At 36.0% G+C, this 21,749-nt stretch overlaps 1 protein-coding gene across 1 annotated transcript in view; it reads left to right on the forward strand.

The window, feature by feature from the left end:
- LOC137401410 (uncharacterized) overlaps positions 1-21,749 on the forward strand; it is a 388,865-nt gene that overhangs the window by 185,953 nt on the left and 181,163 nt on the right. The gene's annotated exons all lie outside the window — the stretch shown is intronic.

Here is a 21,749-nt window from a genome sequence, read left to right on the forward strand (position 1 = left end):
AGTTTAAACAGGGGACTCTGGAGCTTATAGAAAATATGAAACGCTGCAGGAAACCAGGTAAAGTCTAACAGCAAAACCCTTGAGATCTCACACATTGGAGTCGAGTACTTTATTGCTAGCTTAAACAATATAAGTGATTTGATCTTAAAGTAATGAGTGTTTACTGATATAATATGTTTTATTTTAAAGGAAGATGCAGTTGATAATTCATTTGAGTAGTTCTATTTACTGGCAACTAGTAAATTACCCTCATCTTGAGCTGCACATTCAATCAGCCATTTTGCTAAAAGCAAAGTTTAACAAAACTATTTTTCAATTTTATGATCATCCATGTAACTCCAAATATTTTAAAAATAATTAAAAGTTGTCTTCTCATTATCTCTGGTGAGAAAATAGGTCGAAATATTTTTGTAATAATTGTTTGACATCTGTTGGACCTTGTAGTTGTGCTTGTAATTTAAATTCTGTTCAAGTTTTAGGTTTAAGAATTCAATGAAAAACACATTAAAGTAAAAGTATTTAGGAGTTATATATTGTTTCAAACGTTCAAGTTGTTTTTACATACCTGTTATATATAATTTTGGAAGTGTTTCTGACATCTAAGATGTGAATGCATATACACAGACTAGAGCAGCTACTGATGCGCTAAAAGAGTGTTGGTATAAATTACAATACATGATTCAAATTCAATGCAGTTGAAAGTGTCAAAAAAGGTTTAAGCAAACTCGACATTGTTTATTATTTCCGACGATGAAGAAAGATTTGAGTTCAACAAAATTCAGACTTCAGATTCGACTACACAGTAGGCTTAAGATTCGACTACACAGTAGGCTTCAGATTCGACTACACAGTAGGCTTAAGATTCGACTGCACAGTAAGCTTCAGATTCGACTACACAGTAGGCTTAAGATTCGACTACACAGTAGGCTTCAGATTCGACTACACAGTAGGCTTCAGATTTCAAAAGTGGTCAGGCTCCAGCTACAGGATTAGTGTGAGTTACTGCCCTGAGTTACTGCTGAGAAGGGTATCGGGCTAGCCTGAGTTACTGCTGAGAAGGGTAGAGGGTTATTGCCCCGAGTTACTGCGAAGAACTCTATATCTAAGTCTGTCTTTTTAAAGCTGCTCCTAAATTAGAAAGCTGTGGTTAGGAATTAAGAAACATTTTATTTACTCTGGCACAACTCATTTGAACTAATAAATTATTTTACATTTTTCACAGCTAGAGTCGCTCCTTATCAACTTGAACCAACAGAAGTTGAGCGCTCAGAGGTTTAGAATTGTTTCCAGCCGATCAGGATGTTATGCAAAATATAAAGGATAATTGTTTAATGATATTGAAGGATATTTATGTAACGCTAATAACAATACTTACTTAAAATATAATTGAATGAAATTTTGATGTGGTAATTATTAGAAATTTGCTGTGACTGAAAAAAATAGAAGTTAATATAAATAAAAAGCAATATTTTAGTTTTTTTCTATTACCACTTGTTAGTCTTTTATAAATATGCTTCATTGACAGCATTAATCGTTAAAGGTATAAAAATACGTGGTTCCATGATAAATGGAGAATTATCTGTCTGAAAATTGAAAAATGGTAAGATGTTTGTATTTCATATTTAAAATCTATTCATATTTTGTCCATATTATTAATTATTATTGTTTATTACAGTTATATTAAAGAATAGTTTAAAACTGTTAACTTAGCAAATACAGCAATACAAGTAACACAAATGACAGCTAATTTGTTTTGAGCTGGCATTACCATTACTATTATTACCATTATTACTATTACTATTGTTACTATTACTATTGTTGACTTATTTAGTTGTAACAACGTAAGTTTGGTTTATGTTTTGTTTCCAAAGATTTTTGTATCTATGCATACGCACATGTATTGTATCTATGCATACGCACATGTATTGTATCTATGCATACGCACATGTATTGTATCTATGCATACGCACATATATTGTATCTATGCATACGCACATGTATTGTATCTATGCATATGCACATATATTGTATCTATACATATGCACATGTATTGTATCTATGCATACGCACATATATTGTATCTATGCATACGCACATGTATTGTATCTATGCATACGCACATGTACTGTATCTATGCATACGCACATGTACTGTATCTATGCCTAAGCACATGTGTTGTATCTATGCATATGCACATGTATTGTATTTATGCATACGCACATGTATTGTAGCTATGCATACGCACATGTATTGTATCTATGCATACGCAAATATATTGTATTTATGCATACGCACATGTATTGTATCTATGCATACACACATATATTGTATCTATGCATACGCACATGTACTGTATCTATGCATACGCACATGTATTGTATCTATGCATACGCACATGTACTGTATCTATGCATACGCACATGTATTGTATCTATGCATACGCACATATATTGTATCTATGCATACGCACATGTATTGTATCTATGCATACGCACATATATTGTATCTATGCATACGCACATGTATTGTATCTATGCATATGCACATATATTGTATCTATGCATACGCACATGTATTGTATCTATGCATATGCACATATATTGTATCTATACATATGCACATGTATTGTATCTATGCATATGCACATATATTGTATCTATGCATAAGCACATGTATTGTATCTATGCATATGCACATATATTGTATCTATACATATGCACATGTATTGTATCTATGCATACGCACATATATTGTATCTATGCATACGCTCATGTATTGTATCTATGCATATGCACATGTATTGTATTTATGCATACGCACATGTATTGTATCTATGCATACGCACATGTACTGTATCTATGCATACGCACATGTATTGTATCTATGCATACGCACATGTACTGTATCTATGCATACGCACATGTATTGCATCTATGCATACGCACATATATTGTATCTATGCATACGCACATGTATTGTATCTATGCATATGCACATATATTGTATCTATACATATGCACATGTATTGTATCTATGCATACGCACATATATTGTATCTATGCATACGCTCATGTATTGTATCTATGCATAAGCACATGTATTGTATTTATGCATACGCACATGTATTGTATCTATGCATACGCACATGTACTGTATCTATGCCTACGCACATGTACTGTATCTATGCATACGCACATGTACTGTATCTATGCCTACGCACATGTGTTGTATCTATGCATATGCACATGTAATGTATCTATGTATACGCACATATATTGTATCTATGCATACGCACATGTATTGTATCTATGCATACGCACATGTATTGTATTTATGCATACGCACATGTATTGTATCTATGCGTACAAACATGTATTGTATTTATGCATACGCACATGTATTGTAGCTATGCATACGCACATGTATTGTATCTATGCATATGCACATATATTGTATCTATACATATGCACATATATTGTATCTATACATATGCACATGTATTGTATCTATGCATACGCACATATATTGTATCTATGCATATGCTCATGTATTGTATCTATGCATATGCACATGTATTGTATTTATGCATACACACATGTATTGTATATATGCATACGCACATGTATTGTATCTATGCATACGCACATGTACTGTATCTATGCCTACGCACATGTACTGTATCTATGCATACGCACATGTACTGTATCTATGCATACGCACATGTGTTGTATCTATGCATATGCACATGTAATGTATCTATGTATACGCACATATATTGTATCTATGCATACGCACATGTATTGTATCTATGCATACGCACATGTATTGTATTTATGCATACGCACATGTATTGTATCTATGCGTACGAACATGTATTGTATTTATGCATACGCACATGTATTGTAGCTATGCATACGCACATATATTGTATCTATGCATACGCTCATGTATTGTATCTATGCATACGCACATGTACTGTATCTATGCCTACACACATGTGTTGTATCTATGCATATGCACATGTAATGTATCTATGTATACGCACATATATTGTATCTATGCATACGCACATGTATTGTATCTATGCATACGCACATGTATTGTATTTATGCATACGCACATGTATTGTATCTATGCGTACGAACATGTATTGTATTTATGCATACGCACATGTATTGTAGCTATGCATACGCACATGTATTGTATCTATGCATACGCACATATATTGTATCTATGCATACGCTCATGTATTGTATCTATGCATATGCACATGTATTGTATTTATGCATACGCACATGTATTGTAGCTATGCATACGCACATGTATTGTATCTATGCATACGCACATATATTGTATCTATGCATACGCTCATGTATTGTATCTATGCATATGCACATGTATTGTATCTATGCATATGCACATGTATTGTATCTATGCATACGAACATGTATTGTATTTATGCATACGCACATGTATTGTATTTATGCATACGCACATGTATTGTATCTATGCATATGCACATACATGTATATTGTATCTATGCATATGCACATGTATTGTATCTATGCATATGCACATATATTGTATCTATGCATACGCACATGTATTGTATCTATGCATACGCACATGTATAGTATCTTTGCATACACACATGTACTGTATCTATGCATACGCACATGTACTGTATCTATGCCTACGCACATGTGTTGTATCTATGCATATGCACATGTAATGTATCTATGTATACGCACATATATTGTATCTATGCATACGCACATGTATTGTATCTATGCATACGCACATGTATTGTATTTATGCATACGCACATGTATTGTATCTATGCGTACGAACATGTATTGTATTTATGCATACGCACATGTATTGTAGCTATGCATACGCACATGTATTGTATCTATGCATACGCACATATATTGTATCTATGCATACGCTCATGTATTGTATCTATGCATATGCACATGTATTGTATCTATGCCTACAAACATGTATTGTATTTATGCATACGCACATGTATTGTATTTATGCATACGCACATGTATTGTATCTATGCATATGCACATACATGTATATTGTATCTATGCATATGCACATGTATTGTATCTATGCATATGCACATATATTGTATCTATGCATACGCACATGTATTGTATCTATGCATACGCACATGTATAGTATCTTTGCATACACACATGTATTGTATTTTTGCATATGCACATGTACTGTATCTATGCATATGCACATGTACTGTATCTATGCATATGCATATATATTGTATCTATGCATATGCACATATATTGTATCTATGCATACGCACATGTATTGTATCTATGCATATTCACATATATTGTATCTATGCATATGCACATATATTGTATCTATGCATACGCACATATATTGTATCTATGCATACGCACATGTATTGTATCTATGCATATGCACATGTATTGTATCTATGCATATGCACATGTATTGTATCTATGCGTATGTACATGTATTGTATCTATGCATACGCACATGTTTTGTATCTATGCATACGAACATGTATTGTATTTATGCATACACACATGTATTGTATCTTTGCATATGCACATGTATTGTATCTATGCATATTCACTTGTATTGTATCTATGCATACACACATGTATTATATCTATGCATACACACATGTATTGTATCTATGCACATGTACATGTATTGTATATATGCATATGCACATATATTGTATCTATGCATATGCACATGTATTGTATCTATGCATACGAACATGTATTGTATTTATGCATACGCACATGTATTGTATCTATGCATACGCACATGTATTGTATATATGCATACACACATATATTGTATCTATGCATACGCACATATATTGTATCCATGCATATTCACTTGTATTGTATCTATGCATATGCACATGTATTGTATCTATGCACATGTACATGTATTGTATATATGCATACACACATGTATTGTATCTATGCACATGTACATGTATTGTATATATGCATACACACATGTATTGTATCTATGCACAGGTACATGTATTGTATATATGCATACACACATGTATTGTATCTATGCACATGTACATGTATTGTATATATGCATACACACATGTATTGTATCTATGCATATGCACATATATTGTATCTATGCATATGCACATATATTGTATCCATGCATATTCACTTGTATTGTGTCTATGCATACACACATGTATTGTATCTATGCACATGTACATGTATTGTATATATGCTTACACACATGTATTGTATCTATGCACATGTACATGTATTGTATATATGCATACACACATGTATTGTATCTAAGCAAATGCACATATATTGTATCTATGCATACGCACATGTATTGTATCTATGCATATGCACATATATTGTATCTATGCATATGCAAATATATTTTATCTATGCATACGCACATGTATTGTATCTATGCGTATGTACACGTATTGTATCTATGCATACGCACATGAATTGTATTTATGCATACGCACATGTATTGTATCTATGCATACGCACATGTATTGTATTTATGCATACGCACATGTACTGTATCTATGCATATGCACATATATTGTATCTATGCATATGCACATATATTGTATCTATGCATATGCACATATATTGTATCTATGCATACGAACATGTATTGTATCTAAGCATACGCACATGTATTGTATCTATGCATACGCACATGTATTGTATCTATGCATATGCACATATATTGTATCTATGCATATGTACATGTATTGTATCTATGCATATTCACTTGTGTTGTATCTATGCATACGCATATGTATTGTATCTATGCATATTCCCATGTATTGTATCTATGCATACACACATATATTGTATCTATGCATATGCACATGTATTGTATCTATGCATACGCACATGTATTGTATCTATGCATATGCACATGTGTTGTATCTATGCATATGTACATGTATTGTATCTATGCATATGCACATATATTGTATCTATGCATATTCACATATATTGTATCTATGCATACACAGATGTATCAATGGGAATTCACTGATAGTCCCGATTCTTCAGCTGAACTTCACATCTGTCTGAAGCATGGCTTCAAATAGACTGAGGAAGGAACACAGCCCTTATTATAGTAATGATTAGTACACTGGCTGTCGGTCCTCGGGCCGTGAGAGACAATCATGTGTAAAAATTATGTGCACAATCATTCCTTCATGCTGCCAGGTGGTCCAGAGGCGCAGTTGGTAGTACGATAGCTGCAAAACTTTTTCCTTAACGCTCTAAGCAATGCTTCAGATGGACAGATAGACACGGCTTTCATTATTAGTATTAGTATTGAAGTCTGCTTGGCCTTGACTCTAGCATTGCTTGGTGCTGCTAAACACTAGCATGCATTGGCAGCACCAGCGCCAATGAATGCTCTTGCTGGCAGTGGCGCTGATGTTGATGTTGGGAAAAGTACTCATAATAACAATAATAGTAGTAGTACTAGCAGCAGTATTACTATCATTACTAGTACGCTCGGCAGTCTTGGCAACTGTGAGAGATTGTCATGAGCAAATCGTAGCATCGTAGCATTTTTGTTTTTTCAATCCGATGCTCCAGGTTGTATTCCCGTAAAGAGTAATTTTTTTGTTGCTCTCAGCATGACTTTAGACAGATATAGCAAGATCTAAGATCTATAGAAAATAGAGATGATAAAAATCAACATGTTTGTTCAAATACAAACCGTTGTTTACCCTATGTCATATATTGGCAGCATATTGTGATGCAAATTACCGGCTTCTCTAACCAGAGCATCAGTTGAACATCAAAATTGCAGTACATATAGCATGTCCAATCTATATTATAGTCCCTGTATACCTGTACATATATCTAACCTAATCACTTCACGAAAACCTAAAATGTTTCAAGTAGTAGAAGTTGTCTTGCTTCCTTGGTAAAGGTAGGATAACTTTGATTTTTAACTGGTAACATTGAAACTTTATTGGAATAAAACTTGTTGGATAAGAATTTTTTACTTACATATGTTCAGAAAAAATCGTTTACTCTATGAAAAGCCAATAAACCTTTAACACTTCAAAATTATTTAAGAATTTTTACGGTTACCTTTAAATTGTTGTCTAATATACATTAAATATTAAGTTTGAAAGCAAATCCATTAATATAAAAATACAGGTCTGTTCAATAGACTAGTATTTGAAGTGCGTAGCTTATGATCATCAGCTAAACGATTAAAAGTTTTTAAAAGGTTGAATGACTTTGCCAAGAAGATATGAGATAGCTCGTGCATTACCTTGTACTCAAGGACAGAGGTAAAATGCCTTGGTAACAAAGGAGAAGCGAGCAACTTAACAATGATGTGAAGAAATAAAAATATAAATCTGCTGAAAGTCCCTCAATTCAGCATCAGAGTCTTATAAGTCTTTATTAGTTTAATTCAGCCATTTTCTTGTACAGCAAATATTTGCTCCAGTTTTTAACTGTTCAAGTTTAAATTAAAGTTTGATTAATTTAACTTAAGTTAACATTCAACTGCCTCAAGCAATGTTTAGGCCTCAGAACACTTGCTCAGTTTCTACTATGATTTTGTAGATTAGGGAACGTAATTTTAACGAGGATCGACTATAAATTGCTGACAAGTTCTGCCTTGTTACGAACTCATCATATAGGAAAGCAACAGTGTCTCTAGCACATTCATTATTAAAAGAGGAACTCGCTTGATAGTGTTTGTGATTATTTTCACTGACAGCCAAGAGTCCATGAGTAACTAAAGCACACATGTGATAGAGATACCCTGAATGCCTTTAGGTTGGCTCCTATATAAAAAAAAACTGAAAGAGTCATGCCTTGTCAATTCTGCAAATTTGAATGTTTGTTTGTCTAAATTTTTATTGGCATTGGTAATTCTCAACAAAAGGATGTTTTTTTTATTTCATGCCAAAGGAGAAAAAGGTTTTAGATGAGCAATATTGTCAAACCCTTCATTTAAAATAGAACTTGGCAGTCAGTGGTTACCCATGATTTCCTCATACGTGCTCAATACCCAGCCAGATGCTGGCAAGGTTACTTTAAGTTCCTTGTGGTTCCCGAAGCAGGACTCGGAGTGATGGTTTGCTCTTCCGAACAATGCTTTATTCTCATTATAATGTCTCCTCCCTAGATTTTGATTGATTTACTATAAAAAACTTCCTTGTTGGGTGCAGTATCCACCATTCTTCAGTTTGTTACTAATAACACAGAGGTCAACTGCAGATCGTTTACAACTCATTAAACCTGGCTTTGTTCGAGATAATTTTGTAATTTTGAACACAAATTTTCTGTTTTCATGACAACAATCCATGGCCGTTTCCAATGTCCAGCGTCATCAACAAACCCATGGATTCGTTGATGACGATTGTCCTGAATGTTTGCGAAGGAGCGTTCCAGAGTTGCCAATTGACTATCAGAGCATTTATACGAAACACGAAAGTTCTAAGATTGCTAGTTGAGCCCAGCGTTGCTTGAAGTGGGCCGGCTTTTTCACATTAAGTTTTCACATTTCCACATAATTCTTCTCTCAAACAAGAATTTGCTAACATCACGGACACCGTTTTTCTCACATAACCGGCACATGCTCTGTTTATCGCCCTGAACTAGACACACTCAGAAAAAATATTTTCAAAAAGTTTCTTATGAAGTTTTCAATCTTTCAAAAAGTTTTTTATGAAGTTTTTTAGCAATAGCAACACCTATACATAATTAAATGAGTGGGCGCAATCATTTTAATACTGTCAACCATATAAATGTTGCACTATACGTGTGGATAAAAAAAGAAAATATATTTTACCTTTTCCTTTGCTCTACAGTGGAAAGAGTTTGAGGGGTGCAAGTGGTAGATTTTAGCTCTTCCCGTCCAAAAGTCATTCGTGCAAAGGTCATGAACGGGCGAGACCTGTACATGTAGTAAAATACCAATGTACTGTAGTACATTGGTATTTTAGTAATTTCTTTGTGGCAGCATATAGTTGTAAGTGTTATAGTTGTAAGTGTAGCATATAGTTGTAAGTGTAGCATATAGTTGTAAGTGTTATAGTTGTAAGTGTTATAGTTGTAAGTGTAACATATAGTTGTAAGTGTAGCATATAGTTGTAAGTGTTATAGTTGTAAGTGTTATAGTTGTAAGTGTTATAGTTGTAAGTGTAGCATATAGTTGTAAATGTTATAGTTGTAAGTGTAGCATATAGTTGTAAGTGTAACATATAGTTGTAAGTGTTATAGTTGTAAGTGTAGCATATAGTTGTAAGTGTAGCATATAGTTGTAAGTGTTATAGTTGTAAGTGTTATAGTTGTAAGTGTTATAGTTGTAAGTGTTATAGTTGTAAGTGTAGCATATAGTTGTAAGTGTTATAGTTGTAAGTGTAGCATATTGTTGTAAGTGTTATAGTTGTAAGTGTAGCATATAGTTGTAAGTGTTATAGTTGTAAGTGTAACATATAGTTGTAAGTGTTATAGTTGTAAGTGTTATAGTTGTAAGTGTAGCATATAGTTGTAAGTGTAGCATATAGTTGTAAGTGTTATAGTTGTAAGTGTTATAGTTGTAAGTGTAACATATAGTTGTAAGTGTAGCATATAGTTGTAAGTGTAGCATATAGTTGTAAGTGTTATAGTTGTAAGTGTAGCATATAGTTGTAAGTGTTATAGTTGTAAGTGTTATAGTTGTAAGTGTAACATATAGTTGTAAGTGTAGCATATAGTTGTAAGTGTAGCATAATGTTGTAAGTGTTATAGTTGTAAGTGTAGCATATAGTTGTAAGTGTTATAGTTGTAAGTGTAACATATAGTTGTAAATGTTATCTGTAAAAAAAATACTTTGTTTAAAAAGTGTTACAAGAAATTACACATTACAGATGAATTTACACAAATTTCTTTCAGACTTTATCACAAAAGATCAGCATTTTTTATCATTAGTCCTAGATTTTGATGCTTGAGGTCATCTGACTGTCAGGATGTTTCGAGATTACAATTGGTAAAACTTGATTGCAGTTAAAACATTCAGATGAGTGTTTTAACTGCGATCAAAGTGCAATGATGACATCTATAATTGCAAATCGATCGACAGAAAACAAACGCATAACACTTTAACTTGAACACAATAGCTGATATCAACTATAACAATGATAACAACTAGTGACATCATTGTGCAAGTATTTTTCTTCTGAGCGTTTAAATTGAGGTCAAGGTTTACTGAGTTCAAGTTGCAAACATATTTTAATGACCCAATAGAGTAAATTAGAGTCAACCAACTGGGTATGAACCATTCACTTCACAAACACATCTTAAATAATATTTAATAAAACTTCCTTTATGCGAAGCAATAGGAACACCCCGCGCGTATAGGCAACAACTAAAAACTCAACTCAATGTTGCTGTTAACTATGCGATATCCCTTCTACATTAGTTTCAACTGATGCATTGCCTAAATGCTGCACGATATGGCAGCCTTTTCAAAGCGCGATGATATTTGGAAATATTTTGATTTCAAAAGTAATGTTCAGTCAAATACAACATATATTGTTACTGTAACAATGTGTTAATCTATTAGAACATCGATATTAATAAATACCATTTTTTCAGTGTGTGTCTGTTAGTTTGCGCAAAAACTACGCCACATTGTTTGGCCGATTTCAGCAGTTTGGAGTGGTTTTAATCGTGACCAAGTTTTGTCAATTTCAATCTTGAAGCATCCTGACAGTCAGATTATCTCAACCACCAAAAACAATCGTAAATGATAGAAAATACGGATACTTTCTGATAAAATCTACAGAATATTTGTATAAGTTCATCTTTAGGTGCCAAGTTGAGGAACCGAAGCAATAGGTCTTGATAAGATATTGCAAGAAAAGGAGACGAGACAGACACCTCCCTCATCCCTCCATAATAAGTCGCAATAACAAAGAACTCTTACTAACAAATAATATCTGAACAGCACATTGTTTCACGGTTCACTAGAATTATTATAACGAGTTATTATCCAGATGGTTTTGAAAGAAGGTTCACTGGCTGCGTTTATTTCCCGTACTTACATTACGGTATGACCTTATGTATATAGACCTTATATATAGAGTGTAAACATATGCAAGCTTTTTATGTGCTCATTAAAGGCTAAGACGATGTCTTATGCACATTCTTGCTACTATTGTCTTATCAAGTCAAGCGGGACATTGTTCCTCCTACCTCACTACCACCTGCGCCAACCATTCACCTTTCATGACATAGAATCATTGTACACATACTTATTCTCTGTGCTTTATTGGCACTCCTGACGATCTCTCACAACACTACAGACTATCAGGTTACAGTTAACATAAACATCGGCTGTATACTCGATAAGTGGACAACTATACAGTAAGTCATCGACTTATGACCTTAAACCCGACTTTCCGACCACATCCGTGCGAAGGTCAAGCAGCTCAGTGCGAGTAGCAAAAGCCGTTCTTCATTCTTTTTAAGCTTTTTCATTATGTTCTCGTTAGGCGAACTTTTTCTGCCCAAGATATCATCAATAATTTATTTCAAAATTAAAATTTGGCGATTTGTGTACTGATTATATACGTTATTAAGAGATATGCATGTACGCTGCTCGCCATGGCAAATTCCGCATTATCTGTTATGGTAAAAACGGATTCGCAAACAAATGAATGATAAAACCTTAGTTAAAAGTTTGAAGTTTACTAAAATACATACTAAAACTTCCTTCAAGTATGTGTTTAGTAAGCTAAATATATTTAAGTTAGATCAGAAGCAACAGAATATACAGCATCGACTTACATCCTAATCGTCTTAAAACTGGCCGGTCGGAACCAACCGCGGAAGAGGTTAGCTCTTCCAAAATGGAAGAATTTGAGCGCTTGAAAGGATGAAGCAAAAGAAGGAGCTTTAGTCCACCACAGAGTTGGTCAGATAAATAATAATCCAGAATAGTTATTTTATTTGACACTAAAACTTTTCAAATATCTCTAATGGTTAGAATATCCTTGAGAGCTGCTTGTGTTAAACTGCTTGCTGTTATTTGAGAGGAAATCTGATAAAAACAAGATTACAATTCAAAGTTATCTCATGACGTATTCAGCATGAAGTCAGTCAATTATAACCACTTGTTTTTGACCTAGACCTTTTCATTGACCTTAATAGCACTCAACAGTCTATGTTTATTACATTGATCTCTTAATAAAAATGTTTAAATTACATAACTCTTAATCAGATATAACACAGTTTCCATCTCAAGGGTTCCAGTCTTCTTTCCATGCATGAACTAGTTATAATGTCACTTCAAGGCTCGTTAACTAGCTTAAAAAGATGTCCAACGTTGTCTGGTCTTTGTCCCCGAAGGTAACCTCTAAATAGGTTACTAAAAATTATAGAGTAAAACACACCGGCCATAGCTTAAGAGCATCATTCAGTATTTTGAAGTGATAAAACAGAAGCACAATTATTAGTAAATGAAGTTTTAATTGTGAGGCCGACATTGTTTTGTATCAGGTGAATGGAGACCTAACTGAATACATCTATGGAAGCAACTCATAACTCTATTGTAGACCATGGAGAGTATTTTGAATCAACCAATAAGATCTTATCTCTGTTTAATAAACTACACAGCCCTAATATGGGTTATAATATAATTTAAAAGGGGACCTTGGTCAGGTAATTTAATAAGACACTCTTTAAGAGGTTTTTTTTTTAAAGAAATTTTGAGATGAATCTGTATTCAAGAAAATGTAGAAGAAATGACTTCTGAGTGATAACTTGTCAAAGATAACAATTGTAAACTGGAAAAATTATCCACCCAGATATACCAGTATATCTGGATGCTGTCATTTATACATAAGAGAGCTGCTGTTTATACAGAGAGGTGCGGGCGTTTATACATAGGGGTGCGGCCGTTTATGCATAAGGGTGCTGCTGTTTATACATAAGAGTGCTGCCGTTTATACATAGGGGTGCTGCTGTTTATACATAGGGGTGCTGCTGTTTATACAGAGGGGTGCTGCCGTTTATACATACATGTAAGAGTGCTGCTGTTTATACAGAGGGATGCTGCCACTTTACAGACTTCAGACAGCACTGGTTCAAATCAAGCACAATAAAGTTTAGAGCTGAAGCAAATTTGGTTTTTTGTTTTTTGTGTGAAATTGTACTGCCTGATAAACCTTTCTAGTAATACTCGTATAAAATGATGGAAGCCATCCAAGTTTAAAAATATAATCAAACTTGTTTTGTGCCAATATAACAAACACTGTAAACACAAAAGATACAAAAACATTTAAAACTGTTAATAAACTATCCTATATTACACCGAGTACAGTCTGCCCTCGGGTTACGATGACCCTGTTATACGATTTTTTTGCCCTACGAAGTAAAACACTATGACTTTTTGCCCTTTCCATACAAAACATCTTTTGCCCTTTCCATATGAAACATTTTTCGCCATACGATATCTACAAAATATTTGTTTGTAATTCTATTTTGTCAGTCGGCATGTTGAATACGTCGGAATAACAAATATGCTGATATGCTATTCACCAAAGTCCATCACACAAGGTATTAAAGAGATACGATGCTCAATACCTCTCAGTTAAACATTATTCATTATTAGTTTTTTTAAACAAAACCAGAAACAGATAGGTGATAAAATTTCAGCGATAAAAAAGTTGAAGTTCTGTAAAATAGCTAAACATACAAAAATTTAATTTTAAGTGTGTGTTTAGTAAGTTAAACTCATTTAAGTTAAATTCAACGTTTATACTATACAACTGCCTCGAAAATAAAAACTCTTTATGATGCATATACTGCACATAGTACATTGTAACCTTACATTTTACTTAAGATCATAACCAGTCAACACAATAAATTGACTGTAGGTAACTATAGTTAGTAAGGTTAACATATTATTGTGTTACTAATTTTTAATATGTACAGAAGGTATATGAAGGTTTGATGAGTTTTACCAGGTGTTTGCATTAGATTATTACTATGGGTTTCTATACCCTCCATACGACCATTTTTACCATTTCAACACTGGAACGAATTAAAACCTTATGGCAAGAGTCCGCTGTATTCTTAAAGTTGAAGAGAAGTTATAAACCTGTGAGATACTCTCATGGTTCATTTTTCCTATCAAAAATCTTAATGCAAATGTCAAGTGAGTAAAACAGGTAAAACCTAAGAACAAAAATGGTTTTGGCATCTCAATTTACTGGACAAACCTTTCTACACAAGAATTACCTATGCAAGGAGATCGGTGGATGTTATTACTATAGCCAAGACAACCACAGCAATGACAACACGTGATGATGTGAGAGTGGCTTTGACTGGAGCCTGCTTTGTTTACAACTATTTATAAACTAGCGTAGTGTTCTGTGACCGCCCCTTACAGTATCCCTCATAAAAAAGTAAGTAAAAGTCTCCTTTTTAAAAATGAATTATGGGAGATGACATTAAACCATAATTGTCACATACAACTTTTATCGTATTTACTCGGTAAATCAGACACGCTGATTCCGATTGTGTACTCAAAATAAAGATTGGTCCACTAACCGTCAAAGTCATGAAGGCTTTTTTAAAGCGTTTCAATATCCGTCTTGAAATCAACACAATCGGCACAACAAGGTCCGCCCATAAATATGTGACGTAACCTAGCTTTTTAGGAACGGAAGTTAGGGATGTTTAGTCCAATTTAGAAAGATAGAGATGGTGTCTTAAAGCCAATTATTATCTAACATCAGCCTGTAAAATAATCTCCGTTTTTTATGAAAGGTAGATAAACTATTTAAAATTGCTCGTAGCTTGTTACAGGATGTTTAATAGGCTAAACGCCAAGAAAAATGAGCTCAAAAAAGTTCTTTAAGACACCCATCTCTATCTTTCTAAATTGGACTAAACATCCCTAACTTTCGTTCCTAAAAAGCTAGATTACGTCACATATTTATGGGCAGAGCTTGTTGTGCCGATTGTGTTGTTTTCAAGACCGATATTGAAATGCTTTCAAAAAGCCTTCATAACTTTGAGGGTTAGCGGACCAATCTTTATTTTGTGTACAAAATTGGAATCAGCGTGTCTGATTTATCAAAAGCTTACGATAAAAGTGTTACGTGACAATTATGGTTTAAATTTTAGCACTTGCTGAGATGGTTTAAAGCTGATTACTCAATCACACAGTTCTATTTATACCCTGACTATTTTTATAAAATTCTGTCTAACCAAAGACAGGGTTTAGATATTTTCACAGAAGTGCTCCAACAGCAAACTATTTTCATAAAAAGATGATTAAGCTGGTTGATCTACATTTGCTGACAAAACAACTTTCCCAAATAAGAGCAATAGAATGGTTGAATTCATTGGAGAGAAGAATGTAATGCCAGTCACTCACTAGTATCCATTTACGTTTACGTATTCATTAAGCAACAAGTTGACACACTTGACCACCTGTTGATGAATTGATCAAGTCAAATACAGGTTAATACAGAGCACACTTCTTTCAGCTGGGAATATTATTTTTCCCTAAAGATCACAAACAAAAAGATTTTAAAAAGCTATTTTCCTTCATTATAATGTGAGAAAATTTTCCGCTATAAAAATATTCTGGCACTCCTTACCCTGACCTGAAATCCTCTGCTAAGGTGTACTGCTAAGGTGTACTGCTAGGGCGTACTGCTAGGGCGTACCGCTAGGGCGTACCGCTAAGGCGTACCGCTAAGGCGTACCGCTAGGGCGTACCGCTAGGGCGTACCGCTAGGGCGTACCGCTAAGGCGTACCGCCAGGGCGTACCGCCAGGGCGTACCGTCAGGGCGTACCGCCAGGGCGTACCGCCAGGGCGTACCGCCAGGGCGTACCGCCAGGGCGTACCGCCAGGGCGTACCGCCAGGGCGTACCGCCAGGGCGTACCGCCAGGGCGTACCGCCAGGGCGTACCGCCAGGGCGTACCGCCAGGGCGTACCGCCAGGGCGTACCGCCAGGGCGTACCGCCAGGGCGTACCGCCAGGGCGTACCGCCAGGGCGTACCGCCAGGGCGTACCGCCAGGGCGTACCGCCAGGGCGTACCGCCAGGGCGTACCGCCAGGGCGTACCGCCAGGGCGTACCGCCAGGGCGTACCGCCAGGGCGTACCGCCAGGGCGTACCGCCAGGGCGTACCGCCAGGGCGTACCGCCAGGGCGTACCGCCAGGGCGTACCGCCAGGGCGTACCGCCAGGGCGTACCGCCAGGGCGTACCGCCAGGGCGTACCGCCAGGGCGTACCGCCAGGGCGTACCGCCAGGGCGTACCGCCAGGGCGTACCGCCAGGGCGTACCGCCAGGGCGTACTGTTAGAGTTTGAAATCCCATACATTTCCTAACCTCTAGACAGGTACGGCTCTTATTAGATAAAGATTTTATACTTGCTTGAAAAAAATAGTTTTTCTTGTGTGGTTACACATGTTGTCTACTCGTATGGTCATACATGTTGTCTACTCGTGTGGTCACACACGGTGTCTACTAGCATTGTCATACATGCCGTAGACTAACAACTCTAATGTTGCATTAGATTCCGGTTTGCTTGGATGTTGTGCTGCATATTTCAGAAAAAATCTCAAAGCCGTGTCCCAGCCGACTGAGAAATTTCCAGGTTTACTCTATCAAAATAAGAGTAATTTCCAGGTTTCAGCATTTTAGCAGCTGATCAGAAATTAAGATTTGCGGAAAAGATGATCTGAGTATGGCTTGTTGTTTCTCTTAAAGCATGATGAATAACAGGACTTGCTATTCAGCTGTATTCAGTCACAATGTTTCCATGAAGCGCATCATTCGGGTTTGAAGTTGTGCTCAAGTTGCATTACCGTGCGAATCAAGTGTTTCACGTTTGTATTTATAAGTGTCAAGGAACTGTCTCACAAATACTTAGGGGTTCAGCCTTTTTAGGGAGTTGCTTGGCATCTTCTTGGCATGTATATTCATATTCAATGTAACTTTTTTCTTACAAGAGTAGAAATGTTAAAGCTGACCCAAATACGAGAGTGAGAGAGAGGGAGAGTGAGAGAGAGGGGGGAGAGAGAAGGAGAGAGGGAGAGTGAGAGAGTGAGAGGGAAAGAGGGAGAGAGAGAGGGAGAGTGAGAGAGTGAGAGAGTGAGAGAAAGAGGGAGAGGGAGAGAGAGAGAGGGAGAGGGAGAGGGAGAGAGAGAGAGAGACAGGGAGATAAAATATAATAAAAGTATGCCTCAAGGATGAAGTATGATGTCTCCTTAGCTTACTGAAAGCATAGGCTGTGCGTGTATTTAAGAGTCAATGTTATACAAAAAATGGCTCCGTGATCTTGGCTGAACATTTCTGAGTCCAGTGGCAAGGGAGCAGAGAGGCAGAGAGCAACTTAAGTTGGATGTCATGTACATGTATGTGACTATGTGTCACCATCAGTAGCCTTTTTTAGGAATTAAACCCAAACCTGTTATGGCAGGTCAGGCACTCTTGAGCACTAGGCCACGGCTGCTGTGTCAGATAAGAATGTTATCTGATACAGCAGACCACGTCTGCTGTATAAGATAAGAATGTTATGAAGGGAGTTTCAACATAAATAGCAATTACTAATGACGTAGATAGATTATGTGTAATCACCTCATTAATCATTATCATGATACGTTTGGCGCAACATATTTATGTAGAAGTTCCTCAATGAATCATAGATGTCTCGGCCTAATGATTGGGAATACCCTCTTTTCCCTTTACACTCATAAATAACATTCTGATGGAAAAAACCCGCTAGTTACTACTGTAAAGTGAAGTAATCACTATATCACACTTCAGTTCTAGAAGGTCTCTCAGCCGAGTAGGTTTTCATTTGTTAAGTCACTGGTAATTGACAGCTAAAGACGTTAACCTCCAACCAGAAAAGAAAAAGTAAGTGTAATAAATATGTACGGTTAGACTGAAAGTTGAGTGTGTTATTGAGATTAGCTACAGCAACTATCAATAACCGCTGTCTAGACAGCTAAGACAGTGGTTATTGACACTATAGCCAAAGTGCCACCAGTTGTAATCATTTGTTTTGTGTTGGCTATAGATGTACGCGAGAAAAGAGCATTAGCTCTAAGGCCTAAAGTAATAAACAGCCAGCATAGCATGTGGAAGTGGCTCTCAGTCTGCAGCTTATTTGTGGTTGAGGGCATAATCTTTACTAGAAAAAGAGCCGTGCTCACCTGAAGTCACACCTAGGGCATTAGGAAAAAATATTGCGCCGTAAGGGAATTGAACCCTAGATATTTGGCTTTTTGGACTTTCCACACCTTTCCATGTTTTAGAATAAGTGTTCACATAGTTATTAGACACGACGATCTTTCACGGCGCATGGGCTACTGGCTTACTAGTAATATTACAACTACTGGCTTACTAGTCTTTACTATAATAAGAGCCATGTCTGTCCATCCGTCCGTCTGTCCGAGACCATGGTTTGGTGCAGGGTTTAAACTCACAACCTTCTGTTTAGAGACTGACTCTCTAGCACCTGTACCAATCAACCACCTTGTGGCACCTCAGAACAATTGTGCAGATACTTTGTCTCTTCGCTTTCTTGTCACACCTGACAATCTTTTACGACACACTAGCCTGTCTATGTACTAGAGGCAATAAATAGGATGTAATCTAAGGAGTAATGTTCCTTATCAAATTATTCATCCAGCCATGGCTAGTTAGTGACCTTGGCCTTGCAGACATTGTTCTCCAGTGCTTTTCTGGATGTGTTCAATCTTATGCTCGCTTCTAGCTAGAATGTGTAATTTATTTTGTTTAAAAACCAAGGGTCCGTTCTATTAGTCAAAATTGGCATTCTGATGAACAAGAAACAAATAACAATGTTCAGTTAGCAACTTCAAGTTAATTTAAAAGATTTAAAAGAAAACTGCATATTATCTCAGTTTCTGATTGGTTGGTTACCTCTATTACAATATTGTACATGCTGTCCATGTTTGTTATTAGTTGGTCCCCTCTATTGGGCTTCAACACCAAAACAGAATGAACCATGTATTGGTTTGTTTACTATGCTGTTTATGTAGATATGAGTTTTCACTTTAGTTGTGAGACCAGTAAAGGTCATAGTTCAGCAGACGCAAATGCAGAGTTTTTCAGCAATATGCTCTCAGGCTTTTAACAAAAATCTTCAGAGCCATTTAAGATATTTGTCGTTTCTATGAGACAACAAAAATCTACTTGAAATGTCATGGATAATGGCAAATCCATCAAAATCCGTCCATCCTTTTCTTTGTTTTCTGGTTCCTTTAAATTGCAGTTATTTTTAATTTAGGCAAGTTATACCCTGCTCACTGCCTGCCAATTCGGCTCTGCATCTTGACTAGCCAAGCTATTGTGCACATGGAGCTCTCATCAATAATTTTAAACTGTGTATTTCTTAGCAAGTTGTTTCATTTGATGAAAATACAAAAATCAAATTCAATCTGTTTGAGATATCATTTAATAAGCCAAAGAAGTAATACCAACCTTTAGTTGCATCTGGTGACAAGTCAGTCAGCTTGTACCTACCATTGTAGTCTGGCAATTGAAAAATCAGAAATCAACTCCGCTCAACATTCTTGAAGAATGATGCAGGGTGTAGACAGCGTTTTTAAGTTCATTCTCCTTTTTAAAGCTAATGAGTCATTATTACTGGTCAGCTACTGACAATTACGCAACCATTAATAATACAATGGCTTTTGTCTGAAATCTATACCAGTGTTTGCATTCAATTAGTTATACATGTAGTTGAACTGCAGGGAGTCAAATCAGCAGTTTGTAGGGTGAGTTTCACAGGCGTCTACCATGAAAGTAGAGTAACTTTGAACTTTTCTGGATAAATAAAGGTTCCTCATAAGAGTACCACACAAACACCTGCCATCTGTCATCATCTGTCTCTTGTAAGTACATAAGGATCTAACAGCAGTCTTTAAAATGTAGCTCATGACTCTATGGGATTGTCATCTTGCTATTTATTTTGGCCTAGGATTCTGTTCCAGAAAAACTCCAAGGCTATTCTATGTTTCAGTAATCGGTTAGATTGCAGTTTATATCCATGTTTTCCCTGCTTGAGACATGGTTCTAGTCAAGGCTGGTTCACACTATATCGCCATACCTTGGCGTTGATGCCACAGTATTTCAGTGATCGTCGATGATAAAGATGTTCACATTATTACAAACCCATCCGCGTTTGCATCAGCAAATACTTCCGTGTTCTCATTTTTATTTACATTTTGGCGAAGAATCCTCTTTGTTTTTGCGTGTTGGAATCAAATTCTAGTCCCGCAGCAACGGTCATAAACGGAAATAAATAAATGACGCTGTCCCCGACTGCGAACTACTATCGCTGAAATAGTTCGCATTAAAAAGGTAGTTGTCGATGCTCGGCAAAATATCAAGAAAGTTCGCAGCTGTCGAACTTTTCCGACGTATCCGCTTTACTTCGTCGATGCCATTGGTTTACAGTTCACACAATCGATGATGAACGTTGAAAAGAAAGCGCCGTCATACGACGGATACAGTGTAAACCAGCCTTTAGTAGGAAACAGTAGTAGGATACAGTGTAAACCAGCCTTTAGTAGGAAATACCGAACTCATTGTTCTTCTACTGTTTGAATAAATAACTAAACAGTAAAGATGTCAACTATGAACCAAAGATGACTGTTTTCAATCTTGTTCAAGTTAAAATGGAGACAGTAGATCGGA

The sequence above is a fragment of the Watersipora subatra genome, chromosome 8 (genome assembly GCF_963576615.1).
Source record: "Watersipora subatra chromosome 8, tzWatSuba1.1, whole genome shotgun sequence".
Classification (NCBI taxonomy): Eukaryota; Metazoa; Bryozoa; class Gymnolaemata; order Cheilostomatida; family Watersiporidae; genus Watersipora; species Watersipora subatra.